The following is a 19,929-nucleotide window of genomic DNA, read 5'->3' as shown; positions in this document are numbered from 1 at the left end:
TACGAGGTTCTGAAAATTTGTCCCTCGCAAAGGATTCTAGAACACTGCTGCTGGTTTCTGAAAGTTTTTCCCTCACAAAGGATTCTAGAACACTGCTGCTGGTTTCTGTTTGTTTGTCCCTCAAAAAGGATTCCAGAGCACTGCTGCTGATTTCTTAGTGTTTGTCCCTCACAAAGGATTCTAAAACCCTTCTACGATGTTCTGAATGTTTGCCCTGGGATAGGATTCCAGTAAACAGTGGATGGATTCTGAGTGTTTGTCCCTCACATAGGATTCCAGAACACTGCTACAAGGCTCTGAATGTTTGTCCCTGGCAAAGGAGTCTAGAACACTGCTGCTGGTTCTGAAAGTTTTTCCCTCACAACGAATTCTAGAACACTGCTGCTGGTTTCTGTTTGTTTGTCCCTCACAAAGGATTCCAGAGCACTGCTGCTGTTTTCTTAGTGTTTGTCCCGCACATAGGATTCCAAAACACTTCTGCGAAGGTCAGAATGTTTGTCCCTCAGATTGGATTCCAGTACACACCGTCTGGGTTCTGAGTGCTTGTCTCTCACATAGGATTATAGAATACTGCTGCTGTGTTCCCTACATAGGATTCCAGAAAACTGCTACGAGGGTCTGAAAGTTTGTTTATCACAAAGGAATACAGAACAATGCAGCTGGGTCTGAGTGTTTGTCCCTCACATACGATAACATTATACTGCTTCGAAGGTCTGAATGTTTGTCCTCACAAAGGATTCCAGAACACTGCTGCTGGTTTCTGAGTGTTTCTCACTCACATAGGATTCGAGAACACGTCTGCAGAGTTCTGAAGGTTTGTGCCCCAAAGAGTATTCCAGAACAGTGCTATGAGGGTATTAATGCTTGTCCATCATATAGGAATCCAGAACACTGCCGCAGGGTTCTGAGTGTTTGTCCCTCACATAAGATTCCAGAGCACTGCTCTAAGAGTCTGAGTGTTTGACTCTCACAAAGGATTCCAGAACACTGCTGATGCTTTCTTACTGTTTGTCTCTCACACAGCATTCCAGAACACTGCTACGAGGATCTGAATGTTTGTGCCTCACAAAGGATTACATAACACTGCTGCTGAGTTCTGAGTGTTTGTCCCTCACATTGGATTCCAGAACCCTACTGCCAGGTTCTGAGGGTTTGTCCATCACATAGGATTCCAAAACACTTCTGCTTGGTTCTTAGTGTTTGTCCCTCACATAGGATTCCAGAACGCTGCCGCTGTGATCTGTTTGTCGCGCACATAGGATTTCAGAACACTGCTACGAGTTTCTGAATGTTTGTCCCTCACAAAGGGTTCTAGAACACTGCTGCTGGGTTCTGAGTGTTTGACTCTCACAAAGGATTCTAGAACATTGCTGCCGGGTTCTGAGTATTTGTCTCTCACACACGATTCCAGAATACTGCTGCTGCGTCCTGAGTGTTTGTCGCTCACTTAGGATTCCAGAACACTGCTGCTGGATTCTCAGTGTTTGTCCCTCACATGGAATTCCAGAACACTGCTACGAATTTCAGAAGGTTGGTCGCTCACATAGGATTGCAGGACACTGCTGCTGGGTTCTGAGTTCTTGTCCCTCTCATAGGATTCCAGAATGCTACTGCTGGGTTCTGAGTGTTTGTCCCTCACATAGGATTCCAAAACACTGCTACGAGTGTCTGAATGTCTATCCCTCACAAAGGGTTCCAGAACACTGCTACTGGGTTCTGTTTGCTTGCCTCTCACAAAGGATTCCAGAGCACTGCTGCAGATTTCTTGTGTTTGTCCCTCACATAGAATTCCAGAACACTTCTACGAGGTTCTGAATGTTAGCCCTCAGATAGGATCCCAGTACCCAGTGACTGTATATTGAATGTTTTTCCCTCACATAGGATTCCAGAATACTGCTACGAGGCTCTGAATGTTTCTCCCTCACAAAGGATTCTAGAACACTGCTGCTGAGTTCTGAGTGTTTGTCCCTCACATAGGATTCCAGAACACTGCTGCTGATTTCTGAGTGTTTGTCCCTCACTTAGGTTTCCAGAACACTGCTGCTGGGTTCTGAGTGTTTGTCCCTCACATAGGATTCCAGAACACTGCTACGAGGTTCTGTATGTTTGTCCCTCACAAAGGATCCTGGAACACTGCTGCTGGATTCTGACTGTATGTCCCTCACAAAGGATTTTAGAACACTGCTGCTGGGTTCTCTGTATTTGTCCCTTACATAGGATTCCAGAACACTGCTACGAGTTTCTGAATGTTTTTCCCTCACAAAGGATACTGGAACACTGCTGCTGGGTTCTGAGTGTTTGTCCTTCACATAGGATTCCAGAACACTGATTCTAGGCTCTGAAGGTTTGTTCCTCAAAAAGGATTCTAGAACACTGCTGATGGGTTCTGAGTGTTTCTCACTCACACAGGATTCCCGAACACTGCTGCTGGTTTCTGAGTGTTTGTGAATCACATGGGACTGCAAAACACTATTCCTGGTTTCAGAGTGTTTGTCCCTCACATACGATTCCAAAACACTGCTGAGGGGTTCTGAATGTTTTTGCCTCACAAAGGACTCTAGAACAGTGCTGCTGGGTTCTGCGTGTTTGTCGCTCACAAAGATTCTATAACACTGCTGCTGGCTTCTGAGTTTTTGTCACTCACTTAGGATTCCATAACACTGCTGCTGGGTTATGAGAGTTTGTCCCTCACATAGGATTCCAGAACAGGGCTGCTGGGTTCTGAGTGTTTGTCCCTCACATACGATTCCAGAGTACTGCTTCTGAGTTGTGAGTGTTTGCCCTCACATAGAATATCAGAACACTGCTACGAAGTTCTGAATGTTAGTCGCTCACATAGGATTCCCGAACACTGCTGCTGGGTTGTGAGTGTTTGTCCCTCACATAGGAATCCAGAGCACTGCTGCTCTTTTCTTAGTGTTTGTCCCTCGCATAGGATTCCATAACACTTCTACGAATGTTTGAATGTTTGTCCCCCAGATACGATTCCAGTTCACAGTGACTGGGTGTCCAGGGGGTGTCCCTCAGTTACGATTCCAGAACACTGCTGCTGGGTTCAGAGTCTGTATCCCTCACATGGGATTCCACAATACAGCTGCTGGGTTCTGAGTGTTTGTCCCTCATAGTGGATTCCAGAACAATGCTACGAGGGTCTGAATGTTTTTAGCTCACATAGGATTCCAGAAAACTGCTACGAGGGTCTGAATGTTTTTCCCTCATCTAGGATTCCAGAACACTGCTACGAGGGACTGAATGTTTTTCCGTCACAAAGGATTCCAGAACACTGCTGATGGGTTCTGAGTGTTTTTCCCTCATATAGGATTTCAGAACACAGCTGCGAGGGTCTGAATGTTTTTCCCTCACTTAGGATCCCAGAACACTGCTTAGACGGTCAGAGTGTTTTTCCCTCCCAAAGAATTCCAGAACACCCCTCCTGGTTTCCTAGAGTTTGTTCCTCACATAGGATTCCAGAACACTTCTACAAGGTTGAGAATGTTTGTCCCTCAGATAGGATTCCAATACACAGTGGCTACGTTGTGAGGGTTTGTCCCTCACATAGGAATCAAGAACACTGCTGCTGCGTTATGAGTGCTTGTCCCTACCATGGTATTCCAGATCATTGCTGCTGGGTTCTGAGAGTTTGTCACTCACATAGGATTCCCGAAACCTGCTAAGAGGGTGTGAATGCTTGCCCTTCACAAAGAATTGCAGAACACTCCTGCTTGGATAGGAGTGTTTGTCCCTCACATAGGATTCCAGAACACAGCTTCTAGGGTCTGAATGTTTGTCCCTCACAAAGGATTCCAGAACACTGCTGCTGGTTTCTGAGTGTTTGTCACTCACATAGGATTCCAGAACATTGCTGCTGGGTTCTGAGTGTTTGTCCCTCACATGGGATTCCACAGAAATGCTGCTGGGTTCAGAGTGTTTGTCCCTCACATACGATTCCAGAACACTCCTACGAGGTTCTGAATGTTTGTCCCTCACAACGATTCCAGAACACTTCTTCTGGGTTCTGAGTGTTTCTCCCTCACATAGGATTCCCCAACACTGCTGCTGGGTTTTGAGTGTTTGTCCCTCAAATACGATTCCAGAAAACGATTGCTGGCTTCTGAGTTTTTGTCCCACACACAGGATTCCAGAACGCTACGGCTGGGTTCTGAGTGTTGATCACCCACATAGGATTCCAGAACACTGCTGCTTTGTTCGGAGTGTTTGTCCCTCACAAACGATTCCAGAACACTGCTGTTGGTTTCTGAGTGTATGTCCCTCACAAAGGATTCTAGAACAGTGTTTCGAGGGTATGAAAGTTTCTCCCTCATTTAGAATTCCTGAACACTGCTACGAGGGTCTGAATGTTTTTCAAACACAAAGGATTCCAAAGCACTGCTACTGGGTTCTAAGTGTTTTTCCCTCACATAGGATTGGAGAACACTGCCACGAGGGCCTGAACGTTTGTCCCTCACGTGGGATTCCAGTACACTGCTGTTGCGTTGTGAGTGTTTGACGCTCATATAGGATTCCAGAACACTGCTCTTGTGTTCTGATTATTTGTCCCTCACATAGGACTCTGAAACACTGCTATAAGGGTCTGAATGTTTGTCCCTCACATAGGATTTCAGAACAGAGCAGCTGGGTCCTGAGTGTTTTTCCCTCACAATGATTCCAGAACAGTGCTACGAGAGTGTGAATGTTTGTCCCTCACGTAGGATTCCAGAACACTGCTGCTGGGTTCTCAGTGTTTGTTCATCACATAGGATTCCAGAACACTACTGCTGGGTTCCGCGTGTTTTTTCCTCACATAGGAGTCCAGAGCACTGCTACGAGGCTCTGATTTTTTGTGCCTCGCATAGGATTCCAGAACACTGGTTCGAGATTCTGAATATTTGTCCTCACAAAAGGTTGCAGACAACTGCTGCTGAGTTCTGAGAGTTTTTCCCTCACTGAGGATTCCAGAATACTGATTTTCTGTTCTGAATGTTTGTCCTTCACATAGGATTCCAGAGCAGTGATGCTGGCTTCTGAGTGATTGTTCCGCACATAGGATTCCAGAACACTGCTACGAGGTCTAAAAGTTTTTCCCACACAAAGGCTTCCAGAACACTGCTGCTGGTTTCTGTTTGTTTTACCCTCACAAAGGATTCCAGAGCACTGCTGCTGGTTTCTTAGTGTTTGTCCCGCGTATAGGATTTCAGAACACTTCTGCGAATTTCAGAATGTTTGTACCTCAGATAGGATTCCAGTACACAGTGGCAGGATTCTGAGTGTTTGTCCCTCACATAGGATTCCAGAACACGGCTACTGGGTTCTGAGTGTTTGTCCCTCACATAACATTGCAGAACACTGCTACTGGGTTCTGAGTGTTTGTCCCTCACCTGGGATTCCAAAACACTGCTGCTGTTCTCAGAGTGTTTTTCCCTCACATACAATTCCAGAACACTGCTATGAGGTTCCATATGATTGTCCCTCACAAAGGATTCCAGAACACCGATGCTTTCTTCTGAGTGTTTGTCGCGCAGATAGGATTCCAGAACACTGCTGCTGGTTTCTGAATTTTTGTCCCTCACATAGGATTCCAGAACACTGTTACGAGGGTCAGAATGTTTGTCCATCACAATGGATTCCAGAACACTGCTGATGGGTTCTGAGTGTTTGTCCCACACATAGGATTCCAGAACACTGCCTCGAGGGTCCCAATGTCTGTCCCTCACAAAGGATTCTAGAGCACTGCTGTTGTATTCTGTGTGTTTTTACCTCACATAGAATTCCAGAACACTGCTGTTGGCTTCTGAGTGTTTGTCCCTCACCGAGAATTCCAGGACGCTGCTGCTGGTTTCTGAGTGTTTGTCCCTCATGTAGGATTCCAGAACATTGCTATTGAGTTCTGAGTGTTTGTCCCTTACATAGGATTCCAGAACCCTGCTACAAGGGTATGAGGGTATGAATGTTTACCCATTACAAAGGATTCCAAAACACTTCTACTGGGTTCTGAGTGTTTGTGCCTCACATAGGATTCCAGAACACTACTAGGAGTTTCTGAATGTTTGTCCCTCACAAAGGAGTCTAGAACACTGCTGCTGGGTTCTGAGAGTTTGTCCCTCGCATAAGATTCCAGAACACGGATGCTAGGTACTGAGTGTTTGTCCCTCACATGGGATTCCAGAACACTGCTGCTGGTTTCAGAGTGTTTCTCCCTCACATAGGATTCCAGAACACTGCTACGAGGTTCTGAATTATTGTCCCTCACAAACGGTTCCAGAACACTGCTGCCGGGTTCTGAGTGTTGGTCCCTCACATAGTATTCCAGAACACTGCTGCTGGGATCTGTCTATTTGTACCTCACAAAGGATTACACAGCACTGCTGCTGGTTTCTGAGTGGTTGTCTCTCACTAGGATTCCAGAACACTGTTTCTGGGTTCTGAGTGTTTGTCCCTCATGTAGGAATCCAGAACACTGCTACGAGGATGTGAATGTTTATCCCTCACAAAGGATTCCAGAACACTGCTACGAGGATGTGAATGTTTATCCCTCACAAAGGATTCCAGAACACTGCTGCTGGGTTCAGAGTGTTTTTCCCTCATATTGGATTCCAGAACAATGCAACGAGGGTCTGAATGTTTTTTCCTCACATAGGATTACAAAACACTCCTACGAGGGTCTGAATTTTTTTCCCTGACATATGATTCCATAGCACTGCTACGAGGGTCTGAATGGTTTTCCCTCCAAAGGATTCCAGACCACTGCTGCTGGGTTCTCTTTGTTTGACCCTCACAAATGATTCCAGAGCTCTGCTGCTGGTTACTTAGTGTTTGTCCCTCACATAGGATTCCAGAACAATTCTATTTGGGTCTGAATGTTTGTCCCTTAGATAGGATTCCCGAACACTGCTTCTGGGTTCTGAGTGTTTGTCCCTCATATTGTATTCCAGAACAATGCTACGAGGGTCTGAATGATTTTCGCCACATAGGATTCCAGAACACTTTTACGAGGTTGTGAATGTTTTTCCCTCCCAAAGGACTCCAGAACACTACTGCTGGGTTCTGTTTGTTTGTCCTTCACCAAGGATTCCAGAGTACTGCTGCAGGTTTCTGACTGTTTGTCCCACACATAGGATTCCAGAACATTTCTACGGATGTCTGAATGTTTGTTCTTCAAATACGATTCCAGAACACAGTGGCTGGGTTCAGAGTGTTTGTCCCTAATATAGGATTCTAGAACAATTCTGCTGGGTTCTGATTGTTTGTTCCTCACATAGGATTCCACAACACTGCCGCAGGTTTCTGAGTGTTTTTCCCTCACATAGGATTCCAGAACACTGCTGCTGAGATTTCAGTGATTGTCCCTTACATAAGATTCCAGAACACTGCTATGAGGGTCTGAATGTTTGTCCATCACAATGGATTCTAGAACACTGCTGCAGGGTTCTGAATGTTTGTCCCTCACATTGGATTCCAGAAAAATGCTTCGAGGATCTCAATGTTTGTCCCTCACAAAGGATTCTAGAGCACTGCTGCGGTGAAATGAGTGTTTGTCACTCACGTAGGATTCCAGAAAACTGCTGCTGGGTTCTGAGTGTTTGTCCCTCACATGGGATTCCAGAACACGGCTCCTGGGTTCTGAGTGTAACTCACCTAGGATTACAGAACAGTGCTGCTGGGTTCTGAGTGTTTGTCCCTCACAAAGGATTCCAGAACACTGCTGCTGGGTTCTGTGTGTTTGTCCCTCACATATGATTCCAGAACACTACTAGGAGGTTCTGAATGTTTGTCCCTCACATGGGATTCCAAAACACTGCTGCTGGGTTCTGTAGGTTTGTACCTCACAAAGGATTCCAGAGCACTGCTGCTTGTTTCTGAGCGTTTGTTCCTCACATGGTTTTCCAGAACAACTCTACAAGTGTCTGAATTTTTGTCCCTAACATGGGATTCCAGAACACAGTGGCTGGTTTCCGAGTGTTTGTCCCCTAGACGGGATTCCAGAACACTGCTAAGAAGCTCTGAATCTTTGTGGATCACATAAGATTTCAAAACACTGCGCCTGAGTTCTGAAGGTTTGTCCCTCACATATGATTCCGGAACACTGCTGTTGGGTTCTGACTGTCTGTCCCTCACATAGGATTCCAGAACATTGCTACGAGGGTCTCAATGTTTTTCCCTCACAAAGGATTCCAGAACAGTTCTACTGGCTTCTGTTTGTTTTTCCCTCACAAATGTTTCTAGAGCACAGCTGTTGGGTTCTGAGTGTTTCTCCTTCACATAGGATTCCAGAACACTGCTGCTGGGTTCTGAGTGATTGTCCCTCACAAAGGATTCCAGAACACTGGCGCTGTGTTCTCAGTGTTTGTCCATCACGTAGAATTCCAAAATACTGCTGCTGGGTTCTGAGTGTCTGTCCGTCACATAGAATTCCAGAATACTGCTGCTGGGTTCTGAGTGTCTGTCCCTCACACTGGATTCCAGAACACTGCTGCTGGGTTCTGAGTGTTTGTCCTTCACAAAGGATTCCAGAATACTGCTACTGGGTTGTGAGTGCTTGTCCCTCACATAGGATTCCAGAACACTGCTACGAGGTTCTGAATGTTTGTCCCTCACAAAGGATTCCAGAACACTGTTGCTGGGTTATGAGTGTTTGTCCGTCAAACAGTATTCCAGAACACTGCTGCTGGGCTTTTTTTGTTGGTCCCTAACAAAGGAATCCAGAGCACTGTTGCTGGTTTCTGAGTGTTTGTCCCTCACATAGGATTCCAGAACACTTCTACAAGGCTCCGAATGTTTGTCCGTCAGATAGGATTCCAGAACACAGTGGCTGGGTGCTGAGTGTTTGTCCCTAAAACAGGATTCCAGAACACGGCTTCGAGGGTCTGAATGTTTGCATATCACAAAGAAATCTAAAACACTGCTGCAGGGTTCTGAATGTTTGTCACTCACTAAGGAATCCAGAACAGTGCTGCTGGGTTCTGAGTGTTTTTCCCTCATATAGGATTCCAGGATACTGCTTTTGAGTTCTGAGTGTTTGTTCCTCACAAAGGATTCCAGACTACTGCTACTGGTTTCTGAGTGTTTCTCCCCCATATAGGATTCCAGAAGACATCTTTGAGGCTCCGAATGTTTGTCCTTCATATAGACTTCCAGAACACAGGAGCTGAGTTCTGAGTGTTTGTCCGTCACATAGGGTGTAAGAACACTGCTGCTGGGTTCTGAGGGTTTGTCCTTCATATAGAATTCCAGAACACAGGAGCTGAGTTCTGAGTGTTTGTCCCTCACATAGGGTGTAAGAACACTGCTGCTGGGTTCTGAGTGTTTGTCCTTCACATAGGATTCCAGAACACTGCTGCTTTGATCTGAGTGCTTGTCCCTCACATAGGATTCCAGAACACTGCAGCTCGGTACTGAGGGTTTGTCCCTCACATAGAATTCTAGAACACTGCAGCTCCTTTCTGAGCTTTTCTCCCTCACTTATGATTCCATAAAACTGCTACGATTTTCTGAATGTTTGTCCCTTACCAAGAATGCCAGAACACTGCTGCTGGTTTCTGAGTGCTTTGCCCTCACAATGGTTTCCAGAACACGACTATGAGGGTCCGAATGTCCCTCACATAGGATTCCAGAACGCTGCTAAGAGTGTCTGAGTGTTTGTCACTCACAAAGTATTCCAGAACACTGCTAATGGTTTCTTAGTGTTTGTCTCTCACATAGGATTTCAGAGCACTGCTACGAGGATCCGAATGTAGTCCATCACAAAGGATTACAGAACACTGCTGCTGGGTTCTGAGGTTTTGTACCTCACATAGGATTCCAAAACACTGCTGCTGGGTTCTGAGTGTTTGTCCCTCACATAGGATTCCAGAACAATGTTCTGATTGTCTGAATGTTTGTCCCTCACAAATTATTCCAGAGCACTGCTACTGGGTTGTGTGTTTTGTCCCTCACATAGGATTCCAGAACAGTGCTGCTGGTTTCTGCGTGTTTGCCCCTCACATATGATTCCTGAACACTGCTGTGAGTGTCTGAATGTTTGTCCCTCAAACGGATTCCAGAACACTGCTTTTGATTTCTGAGTGTTTGTCCCTCACGAAAGAGTCCAGAACCCTGCTGCTGGGTTCTGAGTGTTTGTCCCTCACATAGGACACAAGAACACAGCTACGAGTGTCCGAATGTTTGTCCCTCACAAAGGATTCCATATCACTGCTAGGAGTGTCTGAATGCTTGTCCCTCACATAGGATTCCAGAACACTGCTCCGAGGGTCTGAATGATTTTTCCCTCACAGGGGATTCCAGAACACTGCTGCTGGTTTGTGAGTGTATGTCCCTCATACAGGATTCCAGAACACTTAGCTTGGTTGAGTGTTTGTCCCTCAAATATGATTTCAGAACACTATTGCTGCGTTCTGCGGGTTTGTTCCTCACGTCGGATTCCAGAACACTACTACGAGGGTCTCAATGTTTGTCCCTCACAGAGTGTTCCCGAACAGTGCTATGAGGGTATGAATGCTTGTCCCTCACAGAGGATTCCAGAACACTGCTGCTGGGTTCTAAGTGTTTGTCCCTCACTTAAGATTAAAGAACACTACTATTGAGTTCTGACTGTTTGTCCCTTACTTAGGACTCCAGAACACTGCTACGAGGGTCTGAATATTTGTCCATCACAAAGGATTCCAGAACACTGCTACTGGATTTTGTGTGTTTGTGCCTCACATAGGATTCCAGAAAACTGCTGTGAGGGTCTAAATGTTTGTCCCTCACAAAGGATTCTAGAACACTGCTCCTGGGTTCTGAGTGTTTGTCACTCACGTAGGATTCCAGAACACGGCTGCAGAGTTCTGAGTGTTTGTCCCTCACATGGGATTCCAGAACACTACTGCTGGGTTCAGAGTGTTTCTTCCTCACATAGGAATCCAGAACACTGTTATGAGGCTCTGAATGTTTGTCTCTCACAAACGATTCCAGAACACTGCTGCTGGGTTCTGAGTGTTTGTCCCTCACATAGTATTCCAGAACACTGCTGCTGGGATCAGTTTGTTTGTCCTTCACACAGGATTACAGAGCACGGCTGCTGGTTTCTTAGTGGTTGCCCTCACATATGATTCCAGAACACTGCTTCCAGTGTCTGAAGGTTTGTCCTTCACAAAAAATTCTAGAACACAGCTGCTGGGTTCTGAGTGCTTGTCCCTCACACGGGAGTGCAGAACACTGCTGCTGGGTTCTGTGTTTTTTCCTCACATAAGATTCTAGAACACTGCTAGGATGTTTGGAATATTTGTCCATTACAAGGGATTCCAGAACAGTGCTGCTGGGTTCTGTGTGTTACTCCCTCACATAGGATTCCAGAACACTACTTCGAGTGTCTGAAAGTTTGTCCCTCACAAAAGGTTCTAGAACACAGCTGCTGGGTTCTGAGTGTTTGTCCCTCACACGGGATTCTGGAATACTGCTGCTGGGTTCTGAGTGTCTCTCACATAGGATTCCAGAACTCTGCTACGAGGGTCTGAATTTTTTTCCCTCACAAAGGATTCCAGAACACTGCTGCTGGGTTCTGTTTGTCCCTCACAAAGGATTCCAGAGCACCCTGCTTGTTTCTGAGCATTTGTCCCTCACATAGGATTCCAGAACACTTCTATGAGTGTCTGAATATTTGTCCCTCAGATAGGTTTCCACAACACAGTGGCTGGGTTCTGAGTGTTTGTCCCTAACATAGGATTCCAGAACACTGCTGCTGGGTTCTGAGTGTTTGTCCCTCACATAGGATTCCAGAACACTGGTAGGAATTTCTGAATGTTTTTCCCTCATAAAGGATTCCAGAACACTGCTGCTGGGTTCTGTTTGTCCCTCACAAAGTATTCCAGAAAACCGCTGCTAGTTTTTGAGTGTTTGTCCCTCACATAGGATTCCAGAACATTCTACGAGTGTCTGAATGATTGTCCCTCAGATAGGATTCCAATCGACAGTGTCTGGGTTCTTACTGTTTGTTCCTCACATAGGATTCCAGAACACTGCTGCTGGGTTCTGAGTGTTTGTCTCTCACATAGGTATCCAGAACACTGCTGCTGGGTTCTGAGTGTTTGTAACTCACATAGAATTCCAGAACACTGCTGCTTGGTTCTGAGTGTTATTCCCTCACATAGGATTCCAGATCTCTGCTGCTGGGTTCTGTTTGTTTGTACCTCACAAAGGAATTCAGAGCACTGCTTCTCGTTTCTGAGTGTTTGTCCCTCACATAGAATACCAGAACACTTCTACGAGGCTCCGAAAGTTTGTCCGTCAGATAGGATTCCAGAACAGAGTGGCTGGGTTCCGAAAGTTTTTCCCTGACATAGGATTCCAGAACAGTTCTACGGGGTTCCGAGTGTTTGTCCCTCACATGAGATTTGAAAACACTGCTGCTGGGTTGAGAGTGTTGTCCCTTACATGCGATTCCACAACACTGCTTCGAGATACTGAAAGATTGTCCCTCACAAAGGATTCCAGAACACTGCTGCTGGTTTCTGAGAGTTTGACACTTAGGATTCCAGAACACTGCTGCTGCGTTCTGACTGTTTCTCTCTCACATAGGATTCCAGAACACTGCAACTGGGTTCTGACTGTTTGTCCCTCACAAAGTATTCCAGAACACTGCTACGAATTTCTGAATCTTTGTCGCTCACACAGGATTCCAAAACACTGCTGCTGTTTTCTGAGTGTTTGTCCCTCACATAGGATTCCAGAACACTGTTACAAGGGTCTTAATGTTTTCTCTCAGAAAGGATTCCAGAACACTGCTGCTGGATGCTGTTTCTTTGTCCCTCAGAAAGGACTACAGAGAACTGCTGCTGGATTCTGAGTGTTTGTCCCTCACATAGGATTCCTGAGCACTTCTACAAGTGTCTGAATGTTTATCACTCAGATAGGATTCCAGAATAGAGTGGCTGGGTTTTGAGAGCTTGTCCCTCACATAGGGTTCCAGAACACTGCTAAGAAGTTCTCAATGTTTCTCACTCACATAGGACTCCATAACACTGCTGCTGTGTTCTGTATGTCCCTCACATAGGTTTCCAGAACACTGCTGCTGGGTTCTGAGTGTTTGTCCCTCACATAGTATTCCAGAACACTGCTACGAGGGTCTCAATGTTTTTCCCTCACAAAGGATTCCAGAACACTGCTGCTTGTTTCTGAGTGTTTGTCCCTTACATAGGATTCCAGTACACGTCTACGAGTGTCTGAATGTTTCTCCCTCAGATGGGATTCCAGAACACAGTGGCTGGGTTCTGAGTGTTTGTCCCTCACATACTATTCCAGAACACTGCTGCTGGGTTCTGAGTGTTTGACCCTCACATAGGATTCCAGAACACTGCTGCTGGGTTCTGAGTGTGTGTCCCTCACATAGAATTCCAGAACACTGCTGCTGGGTTCTGAGAGTTTGTCCCTCATATAAGATTCCAGAACACTGCTGCTAGGTTCTGAGTGTTTCTCCCTCACATAGGATTCCAGAACACTGCTACTGGGTTCTCAGCGTTTGTCCCTCACATAGGATTCAAGAACACTGCTACAAGGGTCTGAATGTCCATCGCAAAAGATTTCAGAACACTGCTGCTCGATTCTGAGTGTTTGTCCCTCACATGGGATTTCGGAACATTGCTGATGGGTTCAGAGTGTTTGTCCCTCACATGGGATTGCAGAACACTGCTGCAAGGGTCTAAATGTTTTTCCCTCACCAAGTATGGTTTCTGAGTGTTTTCCCCTCACATGGGATTCCAGAATACTTCTGCTGGGTTAAGAGTTTTTGTCCTTCACATAGTATGCCAGAACAGTGCTACGAGGTTCAGAGTGTTTGTCCCTCACAAAGGATTCCAGAACACTGCTGCTGGATTCTGAGTGTTTGTGCGTCACTTAGGATTCCAGAACACTTCTTCGAGTGTCCGAAGGTTTGTTCCTCACAAAGGATTCTAGAACACTGCTGCTCGGTTCTGAGTGTTTGTCCCTCACATGGGATTCCGGAATATTGCTGATGGGTTCAGTGTGTTTGTCCCTCAATAGGATTGCAGAACACTGCTGCGCGAGTCTGAATGTTTTTCCCTGACCAAGTTTTTCAGAACATTGCTGCCAGATTCTGTTTATTTGGCCCTCACAAAGGATTCCAGAGCACCGCTGCTGGTTTATGAGTGTCTGTCCCTCACAGAGGATTCCAGAACAATTCTACGAGTGTCTGAATATTTCTGCCTCAGATAGGATTCCAGAACTCAGTGGCCAGGTTCTGAGTGTTTGTCCCTCACATAGGATTCCAGAACACTGCTGCAGGGTTCTGAGTGTGTATCCTTCACATAGGATACTAGAACACGTCCGCTAAGTTCTGAGTGTTTCTCCCTATCATAAGATGCCAGAACAGTGCTAGGAGAGTCTGAGTGTTTGTCTGTCGGAAAGGATTCCAGAACACTGTTGCTTGGTTCCGAGTGTTTGCCTCTCACGTAGGATTCCAGAACACTGCTTCAAGGGTCTGAATGTTCATCCCTCGCAAAGGTTTCTAGAACACTGCTGCTGGGTTCTAAGTGTTTGTCATTCACATATGATTCCAGAATACTGCTGCGGGATTGGGAGTGTTTGTCCCTCACATACGATTCCAGAACACTGCTATAAAGTTGTAAATGTTTGTCCTTCACATAGGATTCCAGAAAACTGCTAGGACGTTCTCAATTTTTATCCATCACAATGAATTCCAGAACACTGCTGCTGGAATCTGAGTGTTTTTCCCTAATATAGGATTCCAGAACATTGCTTCGAGGGTCTGAAATGTTTGTCTCTCTCAAAGGATTCTATAACGCTGCTGTTTGTCAGTCCCATGGGATTTGAGAACACCACCACTACTACTACTACTACTACTACTACTACTACTACTACTACTGCTGCTGGTTTCTGAGAGTTTGTTCCCCACATAGGATTTCAGAACACTGCTACGAGGTTCTGTATGTTTGTCCCTCAGAAAGGATTCGAGAACACTGCTGCTGTGTTCTGAGTGTTTGTCCCTCACATAGGATTCCAGAACACTGCTGCTGGGGTCTGAGAGTTTGTCCCTCACGTGAGATTCCAAAACACTGCTATGAAGTTCTGAATGTTTTTCGCACACAAAGGATTCCAGAACACTGCTGCTGTGTTCTGTATGTTTGTGTCTCTCAATGTATTCCAGAGCACTGTGGCTGGTTGCTGAGTGTCTATCCATCACATAGGATCACAGAACACTGCTATGAGGTTCTGAATGTTTGTCCCTCACAACGGATTCGAGAACACTGCTCCTCTCTTCTGAGTGTTTGTCCTTAACAAAGGACACCCGAACACGGCCGCTGAGTTCTGAGTGTATGTCCCTAACATAGGATGCAAGAACACTGCTACGAGCGGCTGAAAGTCTGTCCATCAAAAAGGATTCCAGAACCCTGCTGCTAGTTTCTGAGTGTTTGTCTCTCATGAAGGATTCTGGAACACTGCTATGAGGTTCTGAATGTTTGTCCCTCACAAACAATTCGAGAACACTGCTGCTCTGCTCTGAGTGTTTGTCCCTCATATAGGATTCCAGAACGCTGCTGCTGGGTTCTGAGTGTTTATACCTCACGCAGGATTCCAGAACACTGCTGCTTAGTTCTGAATGTTTCTCCAACACAATGGATTCCAGAACACTGCCTCTGGGTTCTGAGTGATTGTCCCTCACATATGATTCCAGAACACTGCTAGGAAGTTCGGAATTTTTGTCTCTCACATAGGACTCCAAAACACTGCTGCTGGGTTCTGTGTGCTTTTCCTCACAAAGGATTCCAGAGCAAAGCTGCTTGTTTCTCTGTGCTTGTCCCTCACATAGGATTCCAGAACATTTCTATGAAGTTCAGAATCTTTGTCGATCACACAGGATTCCAAAAAACTGCTGCTGGGTTCTGAGTGTTTGTCCCTCATATAGGATTCCAGAACAAAGCTACGAGGGTCTGAGTGTTTTTCCCTCAGAAGGAATTCTACAACACTGCTACTGGTTTCTGTTTGTTTCTCCCTCACAAAGCATTCCAGAGCACTGCCGCTGGTTTCTGAGTGTTTGTCCCTCACATAGGATTCCAGAAGGCTTCTAAGAGTGTCTGGATGTTAGTCTCTTGGATAGGATTCCAGAACACAGTCCCTGGATTCTGAGTGTTGTTCCTCATATACGATTCCAGAACACTGCTGCTGTGTCCTGAGTGTTTGTCATTCACATACGATTCCAGAAAACTCCTGCTGGGGTCTGAGTGTTTGTCCCTCTAAGAGGATTCCAGAACACTGCTGCTGGATGGCGAGTGTTTGTCCCGCAGAAAGGATTCCATCACACTGCTACGATGGTCGGAATGTTTGTCCATCACAAAAGATTCCAGAACACTGCTGCTTGGTTCTGAGGGTTTGTTCCTCACATACGATTCCATAACACTGCTTCAAGGGTCTGAATGTTTGTCCTTCAACAAAGGATTCTAGAACACTGCTCCTGGCTTCTGAGTGTTTGTCCCTAACATACGATTCAAGAACACTGCTGCTGGGTTCTGAGTGTTTGTCCCTCTCATGGGATTCCAGAACACTGTTGCTGGATTCTGAGTGTTTGTCCCTCACATGGGATTCCAGAAGACTGTTGCTGGGTTCAGAGTGTTTGTCCCTCATATAAGATTCCAGAACACTGCTACGGGGTTCTGAATGTTTGCTCCTCACAAAGGATTCCAGACCACTGCTTCTGGGTTCTAAGTGTTTCTCCCTCTCATGGGATTCCATGACACTGCTGCTTGATGTTCTGTATGTTTGTGCCTCACAATGCATTCCAGAGCACTGCAGCTTGTTGCTGAGTGTCTGTCCCTTACGTAGGGTTCCAGAACACTTCCACGAGTGTCTGAGTGTTTGTACGTCAGACAGCATTCCAGAACAGAGTGGCTGGGTCCTGAGTGTTTGTCCCTCACATTAGGATTCCAGAACCCTGCTGCTGAGTTCTGAGTAGTGGCCTTCACATAGGATTCCAGAACACTAGTGCTGGGTGCTTAGTGTTTGTCCCTCACAGAGGATTCCAGAACACAGCTGCTTGGTTCTGAGTGTTTGTCCCACATATAGGATTCCAGAACACTGCTACGAGGGTCTGAGTGTTTGTCCATCACAATGGATTCCAGAACACTGTTGCTGGGTTCTGAGTGTTTGTCCATCACATAGGATTCCAGAACACGGCTGATGGGTTCTGAGTATTTTTCCCTCAAATAGGATTCCAGAACACTGCTGCTGGGTTAAGAGTGTTTGTCCCTCACATAGTATTCCAAAATACTGCTACGAGGTTCAGAATATTTGTCCCTCACAAAGGATTCTAGAACACTGCTGCTGGGTTCTGAGTGTTTGTCCCAAACATATGATTCCAGAACTCTGCTCGGAGGGTCCAAAAGTTTGTTCCTCACCAAGGATTCGAGAACACTGCTTCGAGGGTCTGAATGTTTGTCCCTCACGAAGGATTCTAGAACACTGCTGCTAGCTTCTGAGGGTTTGTCCCTCACATGGGATTCCAAAACACTGCTGCTGGGTTCAGATTGTTTGTCCCTCACATTGTATTCCAGAGCCCTGCTACGAGGGTCTGAATGTATTTCCCTCACATAGGATTCTAGAAGACTGCTGCTGGGTTCTGAGTGTTTGTCCCTCACATAGGATTCCAGAACACTCCTGCTGGGTTCTGAGTGTTTGTCCCTCACATTGTATTCCAGAACCCTGCTACGAGGGTCTGAATGTATTTCCCTCACAAAGGATTCCAGAACACTGCTGCTGGATTCTGTTTGTTTGTCCCTCACAAAGGATTCCAGAGCACTGCTACTGGTTTCTTAGTGTTTGTCCCTCACATAGGATTCCAGAACACTTTAGCAAGTGTCTGAATGTTTGTCCATCTGATAGGATTCCAGAACACAGTGGCGGAGTTCTGAGTGTTTATCCCTCACATTAGGATTACTGAACACTACTGCTGGGTTCTGAGTGTTTGTCCCTCACAGAGGATTCCAGAACACTGTTGCTGTGTCCTGAGTGTTTGTCCCACACATATTACTCCAGAACACTGCTACGAGGGTCTGAATGTTTGTCCATCACAACGGACTCCAGAACACTGCTGCTGGGTTCTCAGAGTTTGTCCCTCACATACGATTCCAGAACACTGCTTTGAGGGTCTGAATGTTTTTCCCTCACAAAGGATTCTAGAACACTGCTGCTGGGTTCTGAGTGTTTTTCTCTCACATAGGATTTCAGAACACTGCTGCTGGATTCAGAGTGTTTGTCCCTAACATGGGATTGCAGAACACTGCTGCTGGGTTCAGAAGATTTGTTGCTCATGTACGATTAAAGAACACTGCTACAAGGTTCTTAATTTTCTTCCCTCACAAAGGATTCAAGAATACTGCTGCTGGTTTCTGAGTGTTTGTACCTCACTTATGATTCCAGAACACTGCTGCTGTGTTCTGTTTCTTTGTCTCTCACAAAGGACTGCAGAGCACTGCTGCTCGTTTCCGATTGTTTGTCCCTCACACAGCATTCCAGAACACTTCTATGAGTGTCTGAATGTTTGCCCCTCAGATAGGATTCCAGAAAACGGTGGCTGCGTTTTCAGTGTTTGTCCCCCTCATAGGATTCCAGAACACTGTTACGAATTTCTGAATGTTTGTCGCTCACATAGGATTTCAGAACACTGCTGCTCGGTTCTGAGTGTTTGTCCCTCACATAGGATTCCAGAACACTGCTGCTGGGTCCTGAGTGTTTGTCCCTCATATAGGATTGCAGAACATTTCTACGGGCATCTGGGTCTTTTCCCCTCACAAAGGATTCCAGAACACTGCTACTGGGTTCCGTTTGTTTCTCCCTCACAAAGGAGTCCAGAGCACCGCTGCTGATTTCTGAGTGTTTGTCCCTCACATAGGATTCCAGAACACTTCCAGGAGTGTCTGAATGTTTGTCCCTCAGATAGGATTTCAGAACACAGTGGCTGGGTTTGGAGTGTTTGTCCCTCACATAGGATTCCAGAACACTGCTGCTGGGTTCTGAATGTTTGTCCCTCACATAGGATTCCGGAACACTGCTGCTGGGTTCTGAGTGTTTGTCCCTCACATAGGATTCCAGAACACTTCTACGAGGGTCTGAATGTTTGTCCATCACAATGGATTCCAGAACACTGCTGCTGGGTTCTGAGTGTTTGTTAAACACATATGATTCCAGAAAACTGCTAGGAGGTTCTGAATGCTTTTCTCTCACATAAGATTCCAAACCAATGCTGCTGGGTTCTGTATGTTGTCCCTCACAAAGATCTCCAGAGCACGGCTGCTCATTTCTGAATGTTTGTCCATGACATAGGATTCCAGAACCCTTCTACGAATTCTGAATCTTTGTCGATCACACAGGATTTCAAAACACTGTTGCTGGGTTCTGAGTGTTTTTTCCTCACATAGGATTCCAGAACACAGCTACGAGGGTCTGAATGTTGTTCCTTCTGACAGAATTCCAGAACACAGGTACTTAGTTCTGTTTGTTTGTCCCTCACAAAGGATACCAAAGCACTGCTACTGGTTTCTGAGTGTTTCTTCCTCAGATAGGATTCCAGTACACTGCTACGAGGGTTTGAATATTTGTCCATCACAATGGATTCCAGAACACTGCTGTGGGGTTCTGAGTGATTGTCCTTCACATAGGATTCCAGAAGACTGCTTCAAGGTTCTCAATGTTTGTCCCTCACAAAGGATTCTAGAGTACTGCTGTTGACTTCTAACTGTTTGAAACTCACATAGGAATCCAGAAAATAGCTGCTGCATTCTGAGTGTTTGTCCCTCATATGTGATACTAGAACACTGCTGCTGGGTTCTGAGTGTTTGTCACTCACATAGGATTCCAGAACACTGATGCTCGGTTCTGAGTGTTTGTCCCACACATATGATTCCAGAACACTGCTAGGAGGTTCTGAAT

The 19,929-nt window shown here is 45.9% G+C and overlaps 1 protein-coding gene across 15 annotated transcripts in view; it reads right to left on the bottom strand.

Moving 5' to 3' along the window:
• Positions 1-19,929, bottom strand: part of LOC112130364 (uncharacterized) — a 152,751-nt gene that overhangs the window by 34,314 nt on the left and 98,508 nt on the right. For all 15 annotated transcript variants that reach the window (XM_054541675.2, XM_063720701.1, XM_063720702.1 and 12 more), the window contains one exon: positions 1-19,929. This exon is cut by the window's left edge and continues 34,314 nt beyond it; it is cut by the window's right edge. The gene's annotated coding sequence lies outside the window, so the exon portion shown is untranslated.

The sequence above is a fragment of the Pongo abelii genome, chromosome 21, assembly GCF_028885655.2.
Source record: "Pongo abelii isolate AG06213 chromosome 21, NHGRI_mPonAbe1-v2.0_pri, whole genome shotgun sequence".
NCBI lineage: Eukaryota > Metazoa > Chordata > Mammalia > Primates > Hominidae > Pongo > Pongo abelii.
Note: the sequence above shows the minus strand (reverse complement) of the source record. Positions and strands in the feature narration are given on the sequence as shown.